The 8,519-nt window shown below is 45.4% G+C and overlaps 1 non-coding gene across 1 annotated transcript; it reads right to left on the minus strand.

Moving 5' to 3' along the window:
* Positions 1-3,831: 3,831 nt before the first annotated feature.
* Positions 3,832-3,903, minus strand: TRNAG-GCC (transfer RNA glycine (anticodon GCC)). Its single transcript has one exon. It is a non-coding gene; the product is annotated as a tRNA-Gly (tRNA).
* Positions 3,904-8,519: the final 4,616 nt, after the last annotated feature.

The raw sequence follows: 8,519 nt of genomic DNA on the forward strand, positions 1-8,519 counted from the left end.
TTGGTCTCAAATCAGTAATTCTACAAGAGGCTAAAGCCAATATATTTTGAAAAGAAATGATATTATAATAATAATATAACTTTGTGATCAAATATTCATGTTTTTCTAAACATTTACTGTGCTGTTAAGTTAAATAATTTCCATGCATGGACAAAATAAACCACATGTTCAGCCACAGAAGAAATGGTAAATCAAATATCTGGCTATTTCACAGCATTTTCTTTATGTTCAACACTTGCAGTGTTCTGATTCTTGAATTAATCCCTAGAAGAAATTTTGAATTACAGAGCAAAAATTACAGAAAATGCTCTCACAACAGGGAAACACACATTCTAATGGTGTAATTATCAGAGTCCAGAATTCACAAATTACATCTTGTAGTGATGTTTAACTTGTTTAACTAACCTTTCTTTTTATAAAAGCTAATTAACCATCCCTGAGTGACAGTGTTCTCTTTGGAAGATCATGTTTAACCACTTGCATTAAAATTCTATAGTCCTTTCTTCTAACACAAGCAATGTGCATACGATTAAGGCACCTACATGAAAAGTCTATAATCTCAAGAGTTGACATGTTGTCCTAACAATTTATAGCAAATTAGTGTGGAACTTGCCTGATGACCACTTCTTAAAGAGTCCCTTATTTCAACTGTCACAAAGTAATGAAGATCAAGGCAGTATTCTGAAATGCACATTTATTTTTTTAAAGGGATTTAGTAGATAAAGGACTCCAAGAAACTATTATTGTGCAGCAAGTCCCTGATAAGTATATGATGGTAGAAAGAATGCAATAGTGAAAGGCATGACCAATAGATTCTTCTACCATCAGTTCATTTAAGCATATATATGTTTTAATTTCATAGTCTTAAAATCTTCTCTTAATGAATTGATGTTGTGAACTTATTAATTGTTATTAGAAGAAAGGATAAATTGATTACAGATGAGATTGGTTTTGATATGACCTTGATCTACACATCCACCTCTCATGTAGGGAGTAGTTCAGTTCAGTTCAGTTCAGTCGCTCAGTCATGTCTGACTCTTTGCGACCCCATGAATTGCAGCACGCCAGGCCTCCCTGTCCATCACCAACTCCCGTAGTTCACTCAGACTCACGTCCATCAAGTCAGTGATGCCATCCAGCCATCTTATCCTCTGTCGTCCCCTTCTCCTCCTGCCCCCAATCCCTCCCAGCATCAGGGTCTTTTCCAATGAGCCAACTCTTCGCATGAGGTGGCCAAAGTACTGGAGTTTCAGCTTTAGCATCATTCCTTCCACAGAAATCCCAGGACTGATCTCCTTTATGATGGACTAGTTGGATCTCCTTGCAATCCAAGGGACTTTCCAGAGTCTTTTCCAACACCACAGTTCAAAAGCATCAATTCTTCAGTGCTCAGCTTTCTTCACAGTCCAACTCTCACATCCATACATGACCACTGGAAAAACCATAGCCTTGACTAGATGGACCTTTGTTGGCAAAGTAATGTCTCTGTTTTTCAATATGCTATCGAGGTTTGTCATAACTTTTCTTCCAAGGAGTAAGGAGTAAGCGTCTTTTAATTTCATGGCTGCAGTCACCATCTGCAGTGATTTTGGAGCCCCAAAAAATAAAGTCTGACACTGTTTCCACTGTTTCCCCATCTATTTCCCATGAAGTGATGGGACCAGATGCCATGATCTTTGTAGTAGTAGATGTTATAAGCAAAATAGGATTAAGGAGATGAGATAGAGCATGGTACTCAGATTTTGAAACGACACACAATGAGCTTCAATCCTGGCGCTTGCCCTCTTGTGTCTGGAGCTGACTGTGACCTGCGTGTAACTAACACGCCGTTGTGCTTTGCAGCCTGTGGGGTCTTAGTCGCTTGCCTGTGTGCGTGCTCAGTCAAGTCCAATTCTTTGTGACCCCATGGACTGTAGCCTGCCAGGCTCCTCTGTCCATGGAATTTTCAAGGCAAGATACTGAAGTAGGTTACCATTTCCTATTCCAGGGGATCTTCTCTACCCAGGGATCAAACCTGTGTCTCTTTCATCTCCTGCATTGGCAGGCAGACTCTTTACCATTCCTCTAGTTAATAGACTATAGCAAAGGTGATGAGAGCTCACTTCTGTGATTAGGTTACAAAAGATAGTAACTTTCTCTTTCCTAACAGATTCTTGATTGCTGTCCCTGAGGAAACCAGCTGCCACAGTGGAGAAGCCCACAAGGAACTGAGGCTGACATCCAGTCAATACCCAGGGAGAATGCAATGAGGTCTGTCCAACAACCTACTTGGCATTAAATCTTTCTGGTAGCCAGTGAGGAGGCCTGGAAGTGGATCGTTCCCCAGCTTGGACTTCAGATGAAACCACAGCCCTGGCTGACACAGACTGAATCCCCATGCGGGACCCAGCCCAGCCTGCCTGAACCACGGAAACTGCAGAGAAATAAATAGGTGCTGCTGTAAGCGGCTAAAGTTGGAGGCAATTTGCCAAACAGCCAGAGACACCAGTCCAGACGGGAACCTTTGAAAGAAGCCCTTGAAAAGTACATTCTTGTTTACTAAAATCAAACAGTAAAAATAGCACTGGAGAAAAGGCCATGAAGCAGAATACATGAATTAGGAACAAATGGAAGCCAAAAACACCTGAAAGCTTGGCATTTTGGGTGAGAGGAATAAAGAGTTTATGAAACAAGGAGCAGGGCCCAGCACCCTTGTGAGCCTTCCGCCTGACTTTGATTCTTCTTTCTTCCATCTCTTAGCAAATGAGCTGATACATAATCAGGTTTTCTGAAGACCAGATTTCTCTGAGTGGCTCACAGATCCTTAAAGTGCAATGTCCTTTTATGGTTGCCATGGAGAGGCACAGTCAGGGAGCTTGGGATGGGCCTGGACGCTCTGCTGTATTTAAAATGGATTAAAACGGATGACCAGCGCGGACCCACTGTGCAGCACAGGGAGCTCTGCTCAGGGGTATGTGGCAGCTGGATGGGAGGGGAGTTGGGGGGAGAGTGGACACACCTGCATGAGTGGCTGGGCCCATTCATGCTCACCTGAAACTGTTACATTGTTAGTTGGCTGTACCCCAATACAAAATAAAAAGTGACACAATTAAAAAAATGCAGTGTTCCTGATGTGAGTCTATTTAATTAAAAAAGTCACCTATTTTATTAACATTTAAAAAACTTAATCCAGAGGTTCATGATTTTTAGGATTTTTCACACCAATTTGAAAAATTGATTGGGACTGATATAATATTGTCAATTTACTGATTCATTCAATAAGGACATGGAAACATTCACCAAAACAATAACATCCTACCATCATCATTTTATGGAAGAGAATGTTTTTAACAATAAAGGAAAAATACAACATAAATGATTATGATTTAAAATTACGTATGTTATAGTGTTACAGGTTTTCTCATGTTTTTTTCCTCATCCTGCCGTGAAACAGTGTACATTTTTCTATATACGGGGACTTATTTTAGGAACCACTGATTTAGTCTGTACAACTCTATTAGCAACAAGCAGCAGCAATATCCCCAACACCAGCTCGGAATAAGATCCGGCTCATAGAAATACCTGATTTATTTTTGCCGCATAAGTATACGCTCATCCTCTTGAATCCTTTCTCCAACCAAGCATGCTCTGCAGAATCCTTTAGCCCATAATTTGCCATCTCAGCCACACAGCCATACTCTCGCAGAGAATCAAATGGATGTCCTGCGTATTTGTTGTTATCTAGTCGCTAAGTCATGTCCAGCTCCTTTGCAACCCTGCCAGGTTCCTTGGTTCATGGGACTTCCCAGGCAAGACTGCTGAAGTGGACTACCATCTCCTCTTCCAGGGGATCTTCCCAGCCAGGGATCGAACCTGGGCCTCCTGCATTGGCAGGCAGGTTCTCTGCCACTGAGCCACAGGGGAAGCCCTTCCTGTGAATTACGGTCTCCCCACAGGTGGGAGAAAATGGCAGCTATCTATTGAAAGTGATTAAATATTTGAAGATACAGGTATATAAAACCCAAAACTTGGATTTCCCTTGTGGTTCAGTGGTTAAGAATGCAGGGGACATGGGTTCGACCCTGGGTCTGGGAAGATGCCACTTGCTCCAGGGCATTGAAGCCCGCGCGCCAAATGCCTGAGCCTGCCGGCTCTAGAGCCTGGGGTCACCAGCAAGAGAAGCCACTGGCCCCAGGAGCCCGTACAGGACACCCAGAGCGTGGGCAGCAGCGAAGACCCAGCACAGCCAGAAATAAACAACAAATAATTAAAAAAAAAAAAAAAACTTGAAGTTATCCCTCTTTTCATTAAAAACAGATACTTAACTGTGGTAAAAAGTGTTGCAGCCAGATAGCTGCAAAGTGAGCTTCAATTATTCAAAAAGATTGAAGAATAACTTAAAAGAGCACCAATGTTCTTGAATATAATTCAAGTTTAATAGGGCATTCTCTGCCCAGCTAAAACCATCTCAGACTCACGCTCTATCCTTTGATGGGCAGAGGTCCACCAGCATCATTCCCCGATGAAGGAAGGAGAACCTGGCCCAAGGTTTAAGGCCAAATGCCCGCTTTTGAGGGGGTGTTTTCTTTTCAGTAAGTTAAGAACCAGCATCTAAGGGAGTGAGGGGCTGGAGTGATGCCACTGTGCTGTCAGCGCAGAAACCACAGCCTGCGGAGCGCAGACTCGCTGCCTAAGGGGGCCCAGCAAGTCCTGAAGGAAGACCGTCGAACTCCCTCATTTGCACGTGGGTCACAAAGTGGCTTCCCCAAACCTGTGAATTTGGGCTTCCAAGGTGGCCCAGACAGTAAAGAATCCGCCTGCAGTGCGGGGGACCGGGGCTCGATCCCTGGGTGGGGAAAAGCCCCTGGAGGAGAGCATGGCACCCCACTCCAGTGTTCTTCCTGGAGAACCCCATGGACAGAGTGGCCTGGGGCCACAGTCCATGGATCACAAAGAGTCAGTAGGACTGAGCCACTAACACTTTCCCTTTCAAACCTACGAATTAAGCTGTAAAACTCCGCCAGACTTTTCATGCCACTCTTGAGTCACAATGTGTGAATAATTCCCAGGTGTTTGGTTTACACTTTTCCAGCAAGTTCTTCTGCTCAGTCCAAACCTATTAAAGCATGGCCTTCAATTTCCCTGGCTCCTGGATTAACTGGGGTGACTATTAAAAGTGCAGAATCCTAGGAGGAAGCATCCTTCCACTGGCTTTTTAAACAAGACTCTTTCCAGTGAGTCCTCAGATTCCATAACCATTTCCTGAAACATGATCGAGTCCCTGATTCAGCCCCAGTGACTGCTTTCTGAGCCTTGCTAAGCCGGTGGTGAACGCGGGCACGTGGACGCACCTTCTTGCATGACAGTGCATTTTCTAGGTTGAGATTGTAGATGCATCATCTGCCAAGAGGTTACTCTCAACTGTTCAAACGTTGAGGGGCAAGTGAAGTGTGTGCCCGTCCCTTCCCATGCGGGGGTGCGGGTTTGACCCCCGGTCGAGGAGCTGGGACCCACATCCCCTGAGGCCCAAAACCCAGAAACGTAAAACAGAAGCAATATTGTGACAGATTCAGTGGAGAATTTAAAACAAGAAGAAACCAGTAGAAAGAGTCAGTCTAGGGACTCTACTCTGTCGGCTAAACCATCGTGAGAACGCCTTCGGCCAAATCAGATAACCGTGCCCAGGGCACTGTGCTCCGTGCCAACAGACCACACGGTGCAGCTGCTAATGAAACTAACAAGCGATTTTGTTTAAAAATTATTTTTATTAAACTTTTAAAAAATAATAATCCTATTTTTAATTTAGCATTGTCCAAATAATGCCGTAATAACAAGAGCGACACAGAGTTCCTTTACAATTATACCATTTAGGTGAGGAATTTGGGAGAGTGGTTGAAACCCAGTTCTTTCTTTCTTCCAAAGAATATAATCAAAGTGCTGTCTCTAAGTGGCTGCTTTACTGCCTGACAGAATATGTCACCTGCCTTTTTTCTCCAGAAAAGGCTTTCCAGCAAGTGCTCTTGGCGATCTTGACAAAGTCTGGGAGACAAGAATGATGCCCGACCGTAAAGCCGTCTGAAATTCAGCAGCCCAGCTGCATCTGCAGTGGCCCCTGCCGTCCGTCACCACCCACAGCTAATTAAACAGAGGTAGCTTCTCCCCACCTGTCCCATCGATAGTGCTCCACGCTTTGTCTGTAAGCAGGTTTTCCTGTGACTTGTGGTCCACAGGAAAAAAATCTGTTCAGATGAAAGTATTTGAAAGTCTTCTCCATGGCCCCAGAACAAGCTGAAGCACTTCAAAGCAATGACAACAACCCCGGAGGAGAGCTTTCTGAAATTTGCCTGAGGTAAACGACCTGCCTGAGACAGAAGGCCAGGCGGGCACACCTCGCAGGTGTCCCCACAACCTCTCGGGTCCCTGAGGGTTGGCCATTCCTCTCCCGGCCTGGGGCAGAGCAGACTCATCTCTAACTACATTTTCAGCACACATCTGACAGTCCAGCATGCTTTTTGGAGGATGCTATAAATTTCAACTCAGAGAGCAAAAAGAGAACCACAGTGTTCAAGACTGGTAAACTTTGGTGAGTGACAGCAAGACTGAACTCTAAAGAAAGCCTTTCAATCCCCGTCCAGAATCAAATGCAGAAATAGCAATGCCCCAAGGTTACGCTCTCTGAGGACCCCCTTCGACAAAGGAGAGTGTCTTATGGTCAGGAAATGGCCATGCTCGTAAATTTTCTCTCTTGCTCCCTGTGTTTCGTATTCTTTTATTGTTCCAACAAAGACCGAAGCAAGCCAGAGGAAATTTAAGTCAGTTACAGGGTCCCAGGATCACACCTGGAGAGACGATATGAAGGTTGGATAAGCTCCTTCGTGGTCACAGGAGTCACCTTAGGCTTAGGTCCCCCTAACTGAAAGACGCTCAGCCCCTCACCCTGCAATAGGAATCAACGGAGTGTTTCCCTAATGGGTCTCAACCCTGGTACACATGTAGAATTGCCTGAGCTTAAAAAATTATCAAGACGGAGCCCCAGATCCCGAGGGTTTCTATTCAGTTGTTCTGGGGGTGGACCTAAGCAATAGTTATTTTTATTATTTAAAATAAGTTTTAAATGATTTTTATTAAATGCTGCAGAGCCAGCCTAGATGAGAGGGGAGTTTTGGGGGAGAATGGACACATGTACATGTAAATGCAACTGTTTATGAATATGTGTATGTATGCCTGAGTCCCTTTGCCATCCACCTGAAACTCTGACATTATTAATCAGTTATACTCCAGTGTAAAATAAAAAGTTAAAAAATAAAAGCGCCTTAGAGCAAGTGGTTTCAAGAGCATCAGAACCGGAAGAAAACGAAGCCTCAGCAGGCTTGCTCAGAGACGAGCCGGGGATGCACACTGCAGGGATGTGCACACCCACTCACGCCAGCCCAGATGGGGGGCATTTCCTCAGAATGAAAAGAGAGGTTCCAGCTCCTCCACAGACCAGCCTGGGGCACGTGAAATTGAGACATGAAGACTCCTGCTCCTCACACGACCACAGGTGCATGTGAACGAGCAGAGAGGTCACAGTGGGGACCGTGTGGTCACAGAAGCCGGGTCCACACGGACGAGCAGAGGTCACAGTGGGGACCTTGTGGTCACAGAAGCCAGGCCTGGTCCAGAGGGACCAGGAGAGGAACCTCAGGCTGAGACAGCAGGGCCAGGAGGACATTTCCCAGATGATCCAGCTCTTCAGGAACTCTACAAAATGTCTTATTTTTTCAGCATTGACTCTTCTTTCTTTCAAACACAGGGCCAGCCAAGAGAAATGTGTCTCTGGGTCCTGGCATTTGTGGGGCATCTTCCGATCCCCAGACCCCCTGGGGGGTAAACAAACCCCTCCTGAGAAGCTTTCTCTCTGATCAGTTCATCAACGCCTCTTTCTCAAGCATCTGCCCTAAATATAAAACTCTGACACGTTGCCTAAAACTCCATCAATCAGATATGCATTTGGATAGGAGAAAAACTTTTTACCTTGACAGTCCTCTCATGCCCTAGAGTGGGTCAGTTCATTAGGAGTCACACTGAGGGACACAGAGACTGTGAGATGATGCTAAGGAAGGACAGGTTATTTTGCCACTGAAGGATCTCTAGGAGGGGACAGCTGGGAAGTCTGGAGGCAGCAGGGGGATCGGAGGGGATCTGGCTGGTACCTGGAAACAGCGGCAGACGTGGCCTCAAGAAATGGAATAACCTCTGCTGTAGTCCCAGCCAGCAGCGATTCCAGCCCCCCAGGGCGGGGAACAACGCCTGTGAGCTGGTGGGCAGTAGGCTGCAGCCACGCCCTGGTCAGCACTGAGGAAAAGTGTCGGCTCCTGGCTCCAGACGGACATAGGCGTGTAAGAGGGATGCTTCATGAACCCAGACTCAAGCATCTTCTATACACAGAAAAGCACTAAATTCCTTAACTTGAGCTATCTGGTTTTAATTCACAAAAATACTTTTGATGCCCAGACTACTGCACTTGGTTGCAGACTTCTGTACAACCTGACCCCGCC

This window comes from Bos indicus, chromosome 13, assembly GCF_029378745.1.
Source record: "Bos indicus isolate NIAB-ARS_2022 breed Sahiwal x Tharparkar chromosome 13, NIAB-ARS_B.indTharparkar_mat_pri_1.0, whole genome shotgun sequence".
Taxonomy (NCBI): Eukaryota; Metazoa; Chordata; class Mammalia; order Artiodactyla; family Bovidae; genus Bos; species Bos indicus.